The sequence below is a fragment of the Astyanax mexicanus genome, chromosome 4 (genome assembly GCF_023375975.1).
Source record: "Astyanax mexicanus isolate ESR-SI-001 chromosome 4, AstMex3_surface, whole genome shotgun sequence".
NCBI classification, from domain to species: domain Eukaryota; kingdom Metazoa; phylum Chordata; class Actinopteri; order Characiformes; family Acestrorhamphidae; genus Astyanax; species Astyanax mexicanus.
The window spans coordinates 14,118,499-14,136,783 of NC_064411.1; the positions used below are offsets into that span (position 1 = coordinate 14,118,499).

At 37.6% G+C, this 18,285-nt stretch overlaps 3 protein-coding genes across 4 annotated transcripts in view; 1 reads left to right on the forward strand and 2 right to left on the reverse strand.

Annotated features, from left to right (window-relative positions):
- Positions 1 to 18,285, forward strand: part of LOC111197413 (zinc finger protein 239-like) — a 414,061-nt gene that overhangs the window by 196,344 nt on the left and 199,432 nt on the right. The gene's annotated exons all lie outside the window — the stretch shown is intronic.
- Positions 1 to 18,285, reverse strand: part of LOC125801382 (zinc finger protein 239-like) — a 211,583-nt gene that overhangs the window by 145,500 nt on the left and 47,798 nt on the right. The window lies entirely within an intron of this gene.
- The window catches only part of LOC125801301 (zinc finger protein 271-like), a 211,575-nt gene that overhangs the window by 145,500 nt on the left and 47,790 nt on the right, over positions 1 to 18,285 (reverse strand). The gene's annotated exons all lie outside the window — the stretch shown is intronic.

Genomic DNA, 18,285 nt, shown 5'->3' on the forward strand with positions numbered 1-18,285 from the left:
ACTATGGCCGTATATTTACAGCATATTTACACACAGCTGATCCAACTAATGAACTAACTGCCCTCATTGAGGAGAGCTGAGAGTGTTACAGCAGGAAATCCACTAACCCAGCAGCACAGATACCTCTTTTCCACCAACAAAGTGCTGGTGCTGGAGCCGGTTCTGGTTCCTGAGAACCTTTTAAGAACCGGCCCGTGTTTCCACTGCTTTAAGGAGTTACTCACTAAGTACATGATTGTACATTAGAGCTGTTTGGTGCTTCTGGCTCATTGTTTTAGTAGTTTTACATTAGGTGTTTTATACTTTATGGCTCTTAAGTTAGCGGGATTAGCTCTGTGGTTCTGGAGTAACTCTGTCCTTCTAGTTTTTCTGCTGTATCACTCAGCGAGGGCAGGTAGTTAGTTGATTAGTTAGTTAATTAGTTGATTATTTGGGTCAGGTGTGCTCTAATAAACTAATGACCATAACTAAATAATAAACCCTGCAGGGAAGCGCTACTCCTGAACAGTAAAAACTCACTTTCTCTTATTATCTGCATTTTAAAGCTCTAACAGTCTACACTGCTCAACATCACCGTACACCAGACTGATAAGAGTTTTCACCTGTTTAAATACTTTAATGATCCTCTGTGAAGAAGAAGAATAATCTAGAACGTGATCTGGCCGAAGTTCGCTGGTGTTGCGCAGAATGCGGCGATATTTAGGAGTAAAATGTACATAGAACAAAATGTACAGGTTCTGAACAAATGTATTTACCACAGAATGTGACAGAGGCCAGTTTTTGAAAAGCCCATTCACTTTTCTTATAGGTCTGAACCTTTTAGACACTGAACACCAAATATGGGCATAAACAACATGGAGCCGACTACAAAATGACGACACGCCTTCAGTGATCTATTTGAACCCTTCTGGCCCACTATTAAAGGTAATATTAAGGTTAGAATGGAGCTTATTTATGAAAATATATTGGCAAAAAATTACCCATAAATGACCTTCAATCAATTCAGATTCAGAATTAAATTTTAAGATCATCTCCTCAACAAAGCGGTTGAAGCAATGCTAGAGTGGATCTATATCTATATGTAATAATAATAATAATAAATATAGAAACAAAGAAATACACTGGTTATTAAAGTCTCAATAACTGAATAGGTTTATTATATATATATGTAATATTTTTGCTTTGCTCAGTTTGATGAACATAAGATGAAGAAAAGTAAACAGTGCTGGAAAAAAAGTGAACATCTCTCCTCTTTTCTTTACATTTTGTTGATTCTGCTTCCCCGTCTTCTGTTCCTTTTAAAGAGAATGTGTGTAATGGTTATTAAACAGGATTATTATGATAATAATATAAAGCACGAGGATCAGAAGGAAAAAAAGAAGTAGACCTACGCTGGAGGCTGAACAGGAGAATCTTCTCCTCTGTCAGAAACAGCGCTGAGCTCCAGAACACAAAGAACATCTTCATCAAGATCTGCAGGATCTTTCCTCCCCCCTGATACCTGATTCAAAAACAGCATTTCATCTTAAAAACATCAACTTTATAAACACTCACAACCAAAGGTGTAGCGGGTTTTATATTGGGGGGATTTAATCCACCTTATAGATATGGAGGACCAAAAATGACATAAATAAATAAATAAATGCACATATAAATGTAAAAATAAATAAATATATAAATAAACGAATAAATAAATACATGTTTAAATAAATATATTAATAAATATATAAATAAATGAACATATAAATGAATAAATAAATAAATTAATAAATAAATAAATACACGCATAAATAATTGTGTGGCTAAATAAATACATTAAGTAAATTAATAAATTAATTTCTTATTTACTTATATATTTTTTTATTCATTCATTTATATGTGCATTTATTTATTTCAACGATTATTTATTCATACATTTAGTTCCACATTTCTTCATTTATTTATTTCTGTATTTTTGAATTTGTATGGTAATTAGGTGGGCGGTCCTATTCTCGCTCTAAAGCAGTATTGGTCAACTGGTGAATCAGACAGAAGTAATCGGTTCTACGTACTCTAGCGTTACTTGACTTGTGATACTAGTGTTCAGTCAACAGTGGCTTCGAGTGGAAGGCCGCTGGCCGGCCAGCTTGAAAGAAGCAGTAGGTTTGTTCTGTTCATATTTCAGATTTATCTCAAATAAAAATGGTTTATCTTATTCATTCACTTGTATTGTGTCTGGTGTATGTTACGTCCTAGACGTTTATTTTGGAATTTATTATTATTTTTGTAGATTGAGCAAGGTATTAAGTAGCTTTTGTTGTTTTTCTGTTGTCGTGCTGCTGCCCTCTGCTGCTCTTTCTGTGTATCTCTTGTTCTCTCTCTCTCAAGCTCTTAGGTCACATCTTGGTGGGAACGTGTCAGCTGATCACTGTGGCCATGTGACCCAAGAATACAAAAGGACCTGAAGTTCCATTGTGGGGTGGCCCATGGTGTCTCCACCATGCGGTCCATGGCAGACATATTGACACTTGCCTTTGTTTAGCTTATGTTTCTGTCTTGGTTAAGCTATGTATATGATGCTTTATGTCACTGTATGGGTGAGCTGCCATTTTATTTTTACTTACATTTGTTTCTGTTTATGAACAGGGAGGTAGGTAAGCTGTTTGTCTTTCCTTTGAACTTTTGTTTTTGATGCACAGGTAAGATAGCTTTTGACTGGTTAGACATTTTTGTTTGTTATTTTGGCCTTGGCTCACCCTGAAGTTTTGTGACTTTATATTTGTTTATGACTTTGATTATTATTATTATTATTATTATTATTATTATTATTATTATTATTATTAATATTTCTTTTTGAGCTGTAACATTATTTGTATTTTCTTGATCTGCCATGTATTTAGTATTGCCTGACCCTCCAATCTAATAACATAAAATACACTTTTCTACTTTTGCATCTAAAACTTGTTGGTCCATTTATTTATGTTGCAACCCTTAGACCCCTAGGCTATACTTTTTTATCTAGGGTCGTAACATAAATTGGGGGCTCGTCCTTTCCAGTTTCATTAGCTGTTTTCATTTTTGTGTGGTGGGGTACTTTGTGGCAGTAGCCATGTTTAACTTAGAAACCTTTACTTGTAATCCTACCCTGGAGCAATTTGATCAGTGTCGTAAGGCTGACTTAATATTAATTGCTGAGTTTTTTTATATTTCTGTGGGTCGACTTAAGACCAAAGCTGAAATAAAATCTGATTTGTATCGGCAGCTGGTGGATCGGAGTGTTTTGCCAGAGAGGCCATGCTCAGTGACTGAGGGTGCAGGTGTTGCCACAGATGAGGCATCTATCGCAGCAACGGGGGAGGCCAAGGCTCCGGCAGTGTCTCAAAGCATAGTTAAGCATAGATCATGGTACATCTAAAAGAGCTGGAGGTGGAACTGCAGCGGCAAAATGTGTGTGCTATAGAGATCGAAGCCCAAAAGGCCATTAAGCTGCATGAGTTGGAGATAGAGGCCAAGCGTGCTGAGCAGCCTCTCCCTGCTCCTACTACCTCCACGCCCAGGAGTACTGGTGAGTCTCTGGATTTTCGTTCTGATTTTGATGTGAGCAGGCAAATCAGATTAGTTCCTCATTTTCGTGATTCTGAGGTAGACTCTTATTTTGAAGCATTTGAAAGGGTTGCTAACTCTTTGAGTTGGCCTAAAGGTTCTTACACACTGCCGCCGCTCAGCTGGACGCTGGCCAGTTGTTGTTGCGTTGGGCTGCTGCTGACGCCAAGCGTCTCCTGCTGATAATAGGCGGAGTTTTCTAAAACCCATCACCTCTGCGAGCGGTGTTTTGTAGTTTTGAGTCTCTACAGCCTCTGTGGATCTGTATCTGTTTCTCAGCCTCAGAACAAAGCTCTGATTCTTCTCTTCCTCCTGTTATCTCTATATGAGTGTAGGGAAGTGATGTACAGCTGAGGGGATTCACTAATCGCTATTATTAGTCTCTCGCGCACGTTTATTGTTGTTTGGACTACAGTTTCTCTCTAGTCGCGTGAGTTCACGTCATGCGTTTTCTGCCGAGGTACCGCTTGCCGCGAGGTCAAAGTTGAACCATGTTGAACTTTGCCCGCGGTAAGCGGTAGCGCGGTGGAGGCGTGGTTATGGGCGGGGAAACGCGCCGCTTTCCACTCTGCTCCGCGGCAGCGACGCACCGCTCTACCGCTCTAGACACTATTGAGTCCTATGGGGGTCAGCGTACCGCGCCGCACCTACCGCGTGCAGTGTGTAAGCACCTTAAGTCAGTTTGGCCTCTTTTGCTCCAGTGTAGATTAACTGGTAAGGCTTTAGATGTGTTTTCTGCTTTGCCAATAGAGAAAAGTTTAGAGTATGATTCTGTAAAAACTGCTGTACTCCAAGCCTACGAATTAGTACCAGAAGCTTATAGACAACATTTTCGTGCACATTTGAAAACAGCTAATCAAACATTTGTTGAATTTGCACGAGAGAAGGCAGCTTTATTTGATAAATGGTGTAAGGCTAGTAAAGTTACCACCTTTGAACAGCTTTGTGAATTAGTACTGCTTGAAGATTTTAAAGCTTGTGTATCTGAGAAATTAGCCATTTATCTAAATGAGCAAAAACGCTCTTTGCTGTCTGATGCTGCTATTGCAGCTGATGAGTTTGTATTGACTCATAAAGCTGTTTTTCCTTCTGCATCTCGTGTTGATGCATGTCGTGTTGATGCATCTAGAAAATTAGATTTAGGACCTCGTAGAGATAGACAGACTAGTGGAAGCAAAATGGATTCTGTTTCTGCAAGCAGTTTTAAGCCTGGTGGGTCTGTTAAGGAAAATCGTGAATGTTTTTATTGTCACAAGCCTGGTCACCTAATTGCAGACTGTCGAGCTTTACAGAAAAAGCAAGGTTCCTTGGTACCCAAGGGAGTAGGGTTGATTCAGTCTGTTTCAGAATTACATGTGGCCAGTGAGGTTGATTTTAGACAGGACAAAGATGTGTTTGAGCCTTTTCGTTTACAAGGTTTCATTTCTAGCTGTGAGAGCATGGAGAATAAACAACCTGTAACTATTCTGCGTGATACATGTGCTGCCCAATCATTGTTGCTCAGTGGTGTAATCCCTTTATCTTTAGACACCTATAGTGGAGCTGATAGTGTAGTTCAGGGTGTTGGGCTGAGCTATGTTAATGTTCCAATACATTCTGTATATCTAAAGTCTGACTTAGTTTCTGGGAAGGTTGATGTTGGGATATGTGATACATTGCCTATTCCAGGGGTAACGTTTATACTGGGGAATGACTTGGCAGGAGGGAAAGTGCTACCTGTTCCTGAGGTTGTGACTGATCCCATTTGTTCTGTTCAGCCACCAGCCAACCAGTGTAACCACACGTGCTCAGTCATGTAAACTCAAGGATGTTGTTGATCTTTCAGATTCCTTTTTGCATTCTGATTGCTTAAATGTTAGCCTTTCTGATAAGTCTTTTGGTAAGGTAGTGTGTCTGATTTGTCCGGTGTGGGTAACACTGTTCCAGATTTTGGTTTGTGTGCTACTCGAGAACAGCTTGCCATTGAACAGAAAAGTGACTCTTCTTTGGCTCAGTGTAGAAAGGCAGCAGAAGAGGTTAAAGCTGATGTTTCATCCTCTGCTTACTTTTGGGATGGAGAGATACTCATGAGTAAATGGGTTCCTCCTAAACTATCTAAAACTGATTCTGAGTGGACCACTACTTACCAAATTGTTGTTCCTACTGCTTATCGCTCACAAGTATTAACTTTAGCTCATGATCATTGTTTATCTGGACACTTGGGGGTCACTAAAACGTACAAACGAATATTACAGCATTTTTTTTGGCCGGGTCTAAAAAGTGATGTAACTGCTCACTGTCGCTCTTGTCATACTTGTCAGCTTACTGGTAAGCCCAACCAGATTATTCCTCCGGCTCCTCTTCAGCCTATACCAGTAATGTGTGAACCTTTTGAAACTCTGTTAATGGACTGTGTAGGTCCTTTGCCTAAGACTAAGTCAGGTCATCAATATCTGCTTACCTTGATGTGCAGTGCCACTAGATTTCCTCAAGCCATACCATTGCGTACCTTGAAAGCTAAAGCCATCATAAAAGCCTTGATCAACTTTTGCTCTACTTTTGGTTTGCCAAAATATGTCCAAACAGACCAGGGTTCGAACTTCATGTCTAAACTGTTTGCACAGGTTTTAAAACAACTTTCTATTTCTCATAGAGTTTCCAGTGCATATCTTCCAGAATCACAGGGGGCGCTAGAGAGGTTCCATCAAAGCCTAAAAGCCATGTTCCCTAGTTCTCTAGTTCCATTCCAGTAGCCTCAGTTTCCTTTGTGTCCACTCCTTTGCAACTCTTTGAGACTGAAGAGCCTATGCCCAGTGCTCCTGTAGTTAGTGCTCATTTGCCAAATTCTGACATCTTGGGGACTCGTCCGGGATTTGAACCCGGGACTGGGCATTGATGGTTCAAGGTTACAATTTGACTATTAAACACAAGCGAGGATCAGATAATGTTTTGGCTGATGCTTTGTCTAGGATATAGTTATTGTTTAATTTTTTTTATGGGGGGGGAGTGTTACGTCCTAGACGTTTATTTTGGAATTTATTATTATTTTTGTAGATTGAGCAAGGTATTAAGTAGCTTTTGTTGTTTTTCTGTTGTCGTGCTGCTGCCCTCTGCTGCTCTTTCTGTGTATCTCTTGTTCTCTCTCTCTCAAGCTCTTAGGTCACATCTTGGTGGGAACGTGTCAGCTGATCACTGTGGCCATGTGACCCAAGAATACAAAAGGACCTGAAGTTCCATTGTGGGGTGGCCCATGGTGTCTCCACCATGCGGTCCATGGCAGACATATTGACACTTGTCTTTGTTTAGCTTATGTTTCTGTCTTGGTTAAGCTATGTATATGATGCTTTATGTCACTGTACGGGTGAGCTGCCATTTTGTTTTTACTTACATTTGTTTCTGTTTATGAACAGGGAGGTAGGTAAGCTGTTTGTCTTTCCTTTGAACTTTTGTTTTTGATGCACAGGTAAGATAGCTTTTGACTGGTTAGACATTTTTGTTTGTTATTTTGGCCTTGGCTCACCCTGAAGTTTTGTGACTTTATATTTGTTTATGACTTTGATTATTATTATTATTATTATTAATATTAATATTTCTTTTTGAGCTGTAACATTATTTGTATTTTCTTGATCTGCCATGTATTTTGTATTGCCTGACCCTCCAATCTAAAAACATAAAATACACTTTTCTACTTTTGCATCTAAAACTTGTTGGTCCATTTATTTATGTTGCAACCCTTAGACCCCTAGGCTATACTTTTTTATCTAGGGTCGTAACATGTATTAATCCAAACTGAACTAGCTAATGTGTTGTTCAATTTATTCTGCAGCCCCACTGGGTTCTGTGAACGCGCCAAGTTCGCCTGCTACTCCGTCACATGCCATGACACCCAGTCACCCAGTGGACGGTAGGATTTTACAACAGCTTAATATATGATTTATATTCAACTTCACTGGTGATTAGATGGCTAGTTCTCCTTAAGTGCCTGACAATTGATGTTAGCATTTTCTCCACGCTTAGCTGAGGTTGCGAGGCTGTTCGGGCTGTACGCAGACAGAGGGAGAAGGTCAAGTCGGAGATGCTTTTCCGTGTCTGCACAACTTCATTCTTACACTCAGGTCTTCTGTTTTCTTGAGGAAGAAAATGAGGATTTAGTGCCCAATCGATTTGCCAAACAGCTGCTTACTGCTGCAGGATTAGGGGAGAAACGTCTTACTTTAAATGTGTGTAAGGCATCACAGTTAACACACACACTCAGTTTAGTGATACTATGAAAATTGTCTAACTTCTCTTTTCAAGTTGTCAGACAAATCCACATGAATTCAGGGAATTCATTTTAGCTGTATTTCCAAAACTCAGACAAGGAACAACATGAGGTCGCCTTCTGAACCCCATCCCCTGCCCCAATGAGGGCTACCATGTCAGACATTTGAAAGATCCACAGACCTTCCTTCTGAAAACCAGCCCATAAGTTGTTTAATTTGAACAGGTTCTCCTCTGTAGATATGTCGACCAGCTTGTTGGACCACCGCAGAAATGTGTCATATGTGAGGAAGAGTTCCCCTTTTCACAGATGAAGGCTCATAGTAAAGAGTGCAAGAGGTATTATTGTTCTACACAGCTAAAACTTCACATTTCAGAGTGATGGGCATTGAGCACTCTCTTGCGAGACACTGTGCGTAAACCAAGATGGCGGCCCCCTGCTGCTAGACAAACAACCAAACAGCGTTGCACTCACACGGAAAACTTTAAAAACTGCGTAATTCATCGACCATTACTACCAAAACTTTGTCATCGTGAACAAGGATAAAAAGGAAGATAAAGCCAAAGCTAAACAACTCCAAACCTCCACCGGCAAACAACCACCAAGCTCATCTGAAGACACAGGAGATCCAGCTTCACCACCCTGCTGCACAGAGGTCAGTTCTATCCTGCCCTCCATCAACAGCAATCTATCGGCGCTCAACACTAGAATATCCCTCGTCAAAAACCTACACAAAGAATTCCAAGCTCTTCGTGAAAGCTTGGAATTCTGCCAAGAACAAAACTATCACACTTAAAGAGAACAAAACGCTACAGCATTTCGTCAGTGAACTCACAAGCCAGCTTTCATCAGTTATCATCGAAAACAAACAAATGAGAGAAACAATTTTGGACCTACAAGCACGTAGTATGAGAAACAACATTGTCTTCTCTGGAATACCGGAACACACACAGGAAAACACCTTAAAGTTCTCTTAAAGAACTTCATGATCACCAAACTCTGAACACCTGAACTGGCCTCATCTATCACATTCCACTGCAAGCGTACCGCTTAGGAGGTTAAAAACTACAGAATAAGCGTCCGCGACCCATTGTGGCTAAAGTCGAGCATTATAAACATAGAGCTCATCATGAGCAAAGGAAGGAGACTTAGAGAAACAGACCTGGGAATTAATGACCAGTTCCCCCCAAAAAATCTACACCTAATAGAGTAAAGGATTTATTTTTTTTTATTATATTGAGCAGTTGTAAGAAATGTTAAAAGTATGAGCAGAACATGAACGTGTGTACATTAGTCTGTCTTTATCTCTTTACAGCACACATGTGTATCTAGATCAATCTGAAAGCATTTTGTGTTTTGGTTTAGAGTTTACACCGTTTGGAAAACATTACTTTTAAAATCAGATAATTACATACATGGCCCTGTAAGCATTACACTATGAAATCTACTGAGTTAGATGGTGAACTGAAGTGGTTTTATAAAAACTCACCAGCAGAAAAGGGTTTATGGAAGTTACATGGGGAAGTGATTATATGCAGAAGGTGAGTAAAGAAGAACACCAAATGTGCACATTCATAATCCCAGGAACCAATAAGAAAGATGTAAATTGTCTAAAAATAGGGCACCCTAAAGGTAAATATTTCATTGAAACAACTGATCACTTCAGTCAGTATAACTCAGTTCATCAATTAATGAATTAATCTATTTTTAAAAAATTCTACCTACTTGTTATCTAATGGGTCAAGTTGTTCTTATAATGATTCTATAAGTGTTTATTTGATTTATGTTTGTGAACATGAAAAGGCAAGAAGACTAAGCGTAAGACTGAAGGATATACAGCAGGCTGTTGCAATACATCCAAATACTGATGTGATGAAAACGAAGCAGTCTGCTTATGCTGTCGACTCCATCTGGGGAGAGGTGCGTCTACAGCTAAAAATATCTAATGTCCTGTCTCACAGAATAAGACTCCAAAACGCTGACTACAGGTACCAAAAGGTAACTTCATGTATTGGCAGAATATTGAGCTCTACCAGCTCATGAATTTGAGCACTCATATTTACATTTCTGAATTAGAATCATGTGAGGTTATTTGACATTGTGTGCACTATAGGAACTCGAGGGACAGGATACAGAAACTGTAGTACATGGCCTGTCTAACCCTCTATCAGATCAAGATGAGAAAGTGTTCCACAGCTTAGCCCATGTCTGTCTTGTGCTACTGTTGTGTTTTGGTCCTGTCTCCGCCCTAGCCCCACCCTGTCATCAGTTATTTGTAACCCCGCCCCCTCTTGATTGATCATCAGGTGTTTCCAGTTTCCTGTTCCCTCCTGGTGTATATAAGCCCCTTTGTTTCAAGTCTTCTTTGTTTAGTCTTTTGTTGGTTTGTTTGCTGTCTGTAGTCTTGTCAGGTTTGTTTTGTGTCTCGTGCTGCTTGTTGTTAGGTTCCTGTTTTCTAGTTCAGTCTTTTGAGTTTTGTATTCCTCGTCTAGTTCTCATAGTTTAGTTATCCTTGTATTGTTGATTTTTGTTTTACGTTTACGTGTTTGCTTTCAGTTTGTTTTCAGTAATACTTTTGTTTATCATGTTTGTTTGTTAGTTTATTAGTTTGTTTATTTTATTAAATATATATTCTGCACTTACGTCCATCCCTTCTCATCCTTAACAAAGTGAGTATTCTGATTATTTCTAAATGTCACAAATACTTAAATTGATAAATCAACAGCAAATACTTTTTCCCATTTTAATGTCTTTATAAATGGAACCCATAACCTTAAGGTAATCGAATAAAAAATCTATAGCTTTAGAGTAGATTGTGAAATGGTATCCAATTTTACAACTTACTATCAAAAGATTAAGCATTTTTAAAGGAAAGTTTCTATAAAAAATATAAGCAGGCCAATATTTCAAATATGTAAACGGTTATTAAATTGTTGCTTAATTCGCTATTACATTAAAAGGACAAGGGTATTACGATTCACTATGTTCCTACAGGTCACTTGTGGTATATTGTGAAAGCCTCTGCTTTTTGGTCCTAAGGAACCTTGGCGTACCAAATCCCTGGACTATTGTTAAATTTGGCCCACCAGTGACAGAGTGAATACTTATGTAACATTTATCCAATTAGTTCTGTTTTTTTTCTTGAACATTAAAGATGTAACATAAAAGTCTAATTACATTGACCATGATTCCATTTATAACAGCAATAAATAGGGGAACTGCTATGTTTATCCAGATGAGTACAACCCCAAATCAGTTACCCGTTGACATGATGTGTTGAAAATCACACATTTTAATTCTCTTCACATCTTTTCCCACTGAAGTTAGGCAGATAAAACATGAAATATATTTATGAAAGTAGCTGGGAAATAGGAAAAGAAAGAAACACTGGTTATAATTCATTGCCATTTTACATACTGTTGCGTTGCCCTGGGTTGTTATGTGTTTCTGTGGTGCTGTCTGTGTGTGTGTGAGACCCCTCCCCTCGCGGACTCTTGTGAGGAGGGGCCATGTAAATGTTATGCTGTTAGGGGCATCTGCCCTGTGGTTGTTCTGTGGCTGTGTTGGCCACTAGGCAAGGGTTTTTGAGCTTGAGTTGTAGTTGGTTTCATCCTCCTTGCTCTTGTAAGAGCAGTAAGTGAGTGATAAGCCTGTTCAATAAAGAGCGCTTTTCTGTTGAAGTGCAGTCTGACTCATTTTCTTCTGAGCCAGCGCTACAATACTGTCACATTTTTTTAGCATGTAGAGGATGCCAGCAACCTTGATCCTCTCAAACCTGCACTCTGCACTTCAGGATGTTCAGCACAGCAATACTGACGAATATAATCTATCAAACCAGGAAATACAAGTAAGTAGAGGAAAGATTATAGCGCTGAGTGTTTCAAAATATTGTAGAAAATATTTAAGAAAAAGGAATCTGTGCATAACAGTTCATGGTTCTATTACAGAATGACCAACAGACAGATCCAGCAGCACGAGTGAAGATAAAGACAGTGTGAATCTGGGTTTTTAACTCACTGTCTGCCACAGCAGCCATGCTTCTTTTTTATCCCAAAACGATAATGTCGCCAAAAGCTACACCTTCTGACCACTCCAGTCCAACACCAGAACTTCTGGAGACGGGCTTCACCACAAAGAGTCGAATACGGCTAGGTACCTCCAAATCCCAGTGACTTCACTGTGTTTTTTTTTTTTTTTTGCACGCATTAACAAACAAGAAAAAAATAGAAACAAAAAAGAAAATAAAGAAAAATAAAAAGTAACAAAGTCTGTTAAAGCTTGTAAGCAGTACTCTGTAGTGATGGGACGAACGACTCTGGTGTGTCAGCACTGTGCCGAGCGCACAAGAGTGGAACCCTGCATTGGTGCGTGTATTGCTTTAAACAAAAATCACGTGACCGATACAGGAAGTGTATTGTTTGGATGTGCTGTGCCAAATTGTGTTTATAAGGAAACAAACTGTATCGACATGTATCATGTACAGTGACTGTATTCATGACCTCACAGATCATGGATCAAAACAGGAAGTTTTCCACTGTCTGGAATCACTTTCATCTTTTGACACCAAATAAGGTATTTTTCTCATTTGGACATTGTTTACTGTTATTAATTTTTTTATTAAATATGTTTGTACTCTTTTCTGGTAAGGGTTTTTAATTGTATTCAGATGAATGAACTTATTTTATTGTAGAACACAAGATCTGTTACATTATTGGAAAGGGCAAAAAATGACATTTAGATTGATTATTATTTTAATTCCGTTTTACTGACAGCTGTCAAACTTATAAGATTTGTTAGAGTGAAAATACATCTTGTGAATTAAACTAAATACTTGAAGCATTTCATGTCCACTTTAAAACACAGACATTGTTGCATTTTTTAAGATATACAGTCATAAACTACATGCCTATTACCAAAATCTGTTTATTAACTGGATGATCAGTTGCTTACAGCACCGAGAAACACTCAATCCACTTATAATCCATATTGTCTAAACCCAGTCATATGGATAAACCTGCTATGAAACTACATCATGGTGGTCTGCATTGCATCCCATTTAGACCCGCCACATGCTGCTGTGCATGCACCTTTGCAATAAACGCACCTGCGAAAAAGTTCAGCAAAGCTTAACTTTGTGCAAATGAATCCAGCCGCCACGCTGTGTCCAGCCAATCGGCTGCCAACAGCAGGCTGAGACAGGTGAGCCTCGCACACACACACCACAGGAGCCTTTAAACCACAGAAGAGAAACTAAAAAAGCCGGAATATGGATTTATGGAACTATTGATTACAACAAGGTTAATTCAAAATTTTAAATCTTAAATTTAAATTTTTTAAAATTTAAAAATGTCACGGATACGCCCACATGGGAGCAGAGAGATCCAGCACGTCCACATGAGTTGAAGAAAAGTGCCAGTGTACACATACCTTTATAAAACAGGCTACAACACCCATAAAAACACAGATACACTACTGCACCGCCACAATACACTCCAGCTGAAATTGGACAATAAATGCTTGTGAACATAACAGTGTTTAACTAAATAATAATTTAGGGTAAATCAGCCCTGAAACTTAATTAAACAGTGAAACTGAAGATTATATCTGTGTTCCATTTTGTTTTTTGTTTTTTAAATGTGTGTTATTTCTTATTTACAGCAAAATGTAAAAAATGTGAAACTACTTTACTGGTCTGTATTTTTACACCAAAGACTGTGTTTATATGTTAGTGGGTGTGTTTTTACACTGAGACCCCATAAATTTATGGAGGACCAAAACTGCCAAAATTAAAAATAAAATAAATAAATAAAAACTTAAGTAAAATCACTTAATAAAAGTAATATGGTGATTAAAATGAAAAATAATAATCATAATGAATATAAAAATAAATATATATATACATAAAAATAAATACCATAATTTATCATTTGTGGGCTTCATTATTAACACTGTTTAATTTATTTTAATAAATAAATACAAAATTAAATAAATAGGGAAATAAATAAATACAGAAAAAAATGAATGCAGAAATAAATATTTATGTAAAAAATTAAACAAATGAAGGAAATATTATATGATGTTAATAAAGAAACCCATAACTAACAATTAAGATATTTATTTTATGCATATGTATTTGTTTTGATATTAATAATTATTATTCTTTACCCATTTAATTGCCATATTACTTTTATTTTACATAATTATTTATTCATTTTCAATTTTGGTCCTCCATATAAATTAACATTCAAACCCCTTAAAAAACTGCACAGTTGAGTCAAATAACATTTTAATTTACAGAATTCGACTGTGCTTTTACAGAAGATTTATTGAAACAACTGTTATTACTGTGACTTTCAGGTATTTTCTTTTTTACATAAAAGATTTACATTTTTTTTATTCTACGGTTATTAAAAAATGTTTTTATTTCAGTGTAGCCCATCCATTCAAACCTTCATTACCAAACGTAAAGCCATGTCTCTGATTGGTAGAGTTCGGTTTAGGACATATGAGTAGTGAATGTTTTTTATGCTGAATGTAGTTTTAAAATATATGTTTTTTTTTGTTTTTTTTAGAGAGAGCTAGCATGATATATGATACATGATAGATTTATTTATATAAATAAATATATATATCTCGTGCACTTTCTGCTTTTTTCATTGGGCATATAAATATCAGGGTTGGCACCGAGTCAGTCAGTCTGAGCTAGGTCCGTCCGTTAGGTCAGCAAGCTAGGGTCACTGAGCCTCAAGTAAGTAACGAACTTAAGTTACATTATGATAATTTACTGTTATATATATATACACCTGTTGCCTTATTTGGATTCAAGATACGCCCACACGGCGAGACGAGAGATCTGGTGTTCTGTCGACTTGTGCTACCCTGACAAACCGTGCTACCCTTTTGTGTATATTTAAAGGTAAAAGCACAAAAGTAGCACAATATTAGAGCATGTTTCCAGCAGAAGTTCATGTACTATATTTGGATAGTCTAAACCACCGTATCAGGGTAAAGTTATGGTAGTATGAGTTTATTATAATCTTTTTTTTTATTTTAAGATAATATTTTATTATTATTATTATTATTATTATTATTATTATTATTATTAATTGCCATTACACTTTGACAATGTAATGACAGTGAGTCCAGGTTATTAAATGAACAAAAAATATTAGAAAAACAGAATTATTATAGTACACTTGAAATAATAATACAAATGTAGGTTAGCACATGCGCAGTGTCTTTAGAAAGCGCGTATCGATGGGTAGCATCACTTGACAGAACACCTGGCATGGCAGAATGTGTTGAATAAAATACGTGTTCTTGTCCTGTGCGGCCCAGCCTCACCCAGTCTCTACCTACAGCGGCCCCCAGATAGAATGAGATTGAGACCACTGCTATAGAGCCAGAGAACCAGCTTAAGTTCCAGACCTGAAGATTCAGACCAGTAGTTCCAATGCGCCCTGTAGCTTTAGCTGTTCGCCAGCTAGCGACGTGAAAAAGGAATGTTGCGCTATCTAGCTTTGTGAGCTACTACAAAATGACTAACGTAAATTAATCTTCTTTAACGGGCTTTAGTAACATCTAACATTAGCTTTTTTAAAAGTTACAGCACGCCTTGGAGCTGCTGGTCTGGATCGGCTGGTCTAATTTTAGGGTAGAGAAAATAGTGTTTAGGCCGCGTTAAAGTGCATGGTAAATATAGTTAAACCCTCCTGCACATATTATTTAAGCAAGCTGGAGTAGAATATGAAAAGCTTACCGTTTATGATTAATTTTCTCAGGTCCACAACTAAAATCAGCACGACTGTTTCTGTACTGACACGTTTTCCCAAGATCTTCTTTAAATAAATGGAAGATTTTTAGTAAGATTTTTTGGCAAAACTTTGTACATTTCCCCATTTTAAAGTGTCCGGGTGGAAACAACGTCACGCATCTCTACCAAGCAATTAAAATATATATATTTAGATTATTTTCATATTATTTTTTATTATGTAATAATTAATCAGTGCTAAGCGTCACATACACAGAACAATAACAGCAAAATAGCCCCACTTAGTTCCAAAACAGTTTAATAATATGGATTGTTCTTCCAACCAATCAACACATAATATTTTTGCATATGGACTGTTAAATCATGGGTATACAATAAATTACGTGAAACATAGTGAATAAAATAATATTAACATGTTATTTTGTATGTTTGTGCTCTTTTCGTTACACAGAATGTTTTCCCGCCCGACGACGCCCTACAAAAAGGAGTCACCCATCCGGGTGAAGTGCGTTAGCAAAGTCCTGGTGCCCCGGGCTGAGGGTTGGCAGGTGGTGGACGGCGCGGTTGTCGCTACTGCTATGAAGTCAGTGGCTACGTGTGTGGCGATTGTTCTCTAATGGAAGAAGGACAGTCCTACATTTTAAAAAAACTACAACCTAACCACCCGCTATGGGGAGTTTAAGCTGTTCGTCAGCTCTTCCACTGCTGTGTTTAAATGTGCTAGTGTTCACGTGGCCACTGACTTAGAGGCACGGTGCGACCGCGCCGTACGCCCCCTCTCCGTCAAATTTGAGAAGCCAGGGAATGGCGAGCAGTACTACACCGTAGAAGGCAACGTAATTCGAGTGAGTGGTAGCAATACAGAAGTCCCTTAAGTCAGTGACCGTAACATTATATATATATATATATATATATATATACATATATATATATATATATATGTGTATATATATATATATATATATATATATATATATATATATATATGTATGTATATATATATTTATATATATATATATATATTATATCAGTGGCGTGTCGTGAATATAGTGGGTACCCCTTCTGCAACCACCCGCCCTGCCCTTAACCCCAACATCCCCCCGCCCGACAGACACATTGATAAATTCTACAATAACTATATATACTCTGTCTTGACTGAGTTATATGAACTTAATACACATAAACAGTCCACAAATACAGCTACAAACTACAAAAGCATACAATAGACCCAACAATAAATGCTTAATGTTCCTACAAGTACAGGCGTTTAACAAATATCACTCATTTGTATCTCTACAGGATGCCAGAGCAGCCAAAACATTAAGTACACACAAAAATCACCAGTCACACGGCATATTACTTAGTTTCACATTGAAAGGCAGCCTTTAAAAAGGCTTTTTAATATAATATGACACAATATCTGTCTTATTTCCATGATAGTTAGCTAAATATTTAATTAATCCAGCATGCGCTCTCCGTTTTACTACTAATCAATGCGCGTAGCCTGACCCCTTCATCCGAGCGCAGAGAAGGGGCTAGGCAGCCATGGCCCCGCCCCCGGAGTGAAAAGCATGAGTCTTATTGGTTAGATTGTCCTAAGACTTTTCTAATAGACTCATTACTACACCCTTCTCAAAATCAGGAGAAGGGTCCGCGGACACGTGAGCAGAAGACATTTTAAAGAGCTTTGATTGGTCAGTACCGCTGTCAATCATACAGTCCTATAGCAACGAAAAACACAGACTAATGCTTTGAATTAGTTGCTGTTTTTTTAGTTAATCTATAAAATAAATGCTTACACTTGCAATAATTATATACATCCTGATAAAAAAATAAGTAATTATTTACATGCACATTTGGTCAGCCCTTAGAGGCCTTACTGCACACCACTGATATGTATATTGAATATGAATTATTGTCCAGCCTTAAGTATTATGTACATAATATGTACATAATACTTAAGGCTGGACAATAATTCAATAATTTAAAATCACTGATTGTCTCCAATAATGTTTTTGTAATTTTTAAACAAATATATTTTTATTAAATATTGGCCTGGAGTTCTAAGACAGCAATGGTCCTCCAACTAAAAAATATTCTTAAGAGGCATTTAGTATTTACAGCATCTGTTACCGACTGACGTTCATTAGAGAGAGCTGCGTCAGTTCAGTGCATTAATTTGAGAAGAAAAGACAGAACCCAATAGGCATATGTATAGCCATACACCTTATATAAGGTATATACACCTTATATACAGTTCTTAATACCAATACAGAAATGAAGAAATTTATTGTGTGTAAAGGATGATTTACACTTCTTACATAGGTATAGGCTTCATAAATGTATTTAAAGTAAAAAAAAAAGGATTTATTGATTTTAATAGTTCCTAGAATTTTTTTTGTTACAGATACTAACATTATACTCTGCGTAATTGAGGGAGGAGTCGTGGCAGGTATGATGTTTTCGTGCATTTGCGCTTGATTTCAAGTTGATTGCGATGTACTAAGAGAGAGTACGTGGGATTTTGTCTACGCACGTTTTGATAAATCCGGATTTTTTTGTGCGTACGGAACTTTTTAGTAGGAAGTCTACGCAAGTCTTAGTACATGAGGCCCCAGCAGTTGACATTGCCATGGTGAACAGCTTCATCGCCAGCATCCATACACACATATTGTAAACCCCAATAATAACT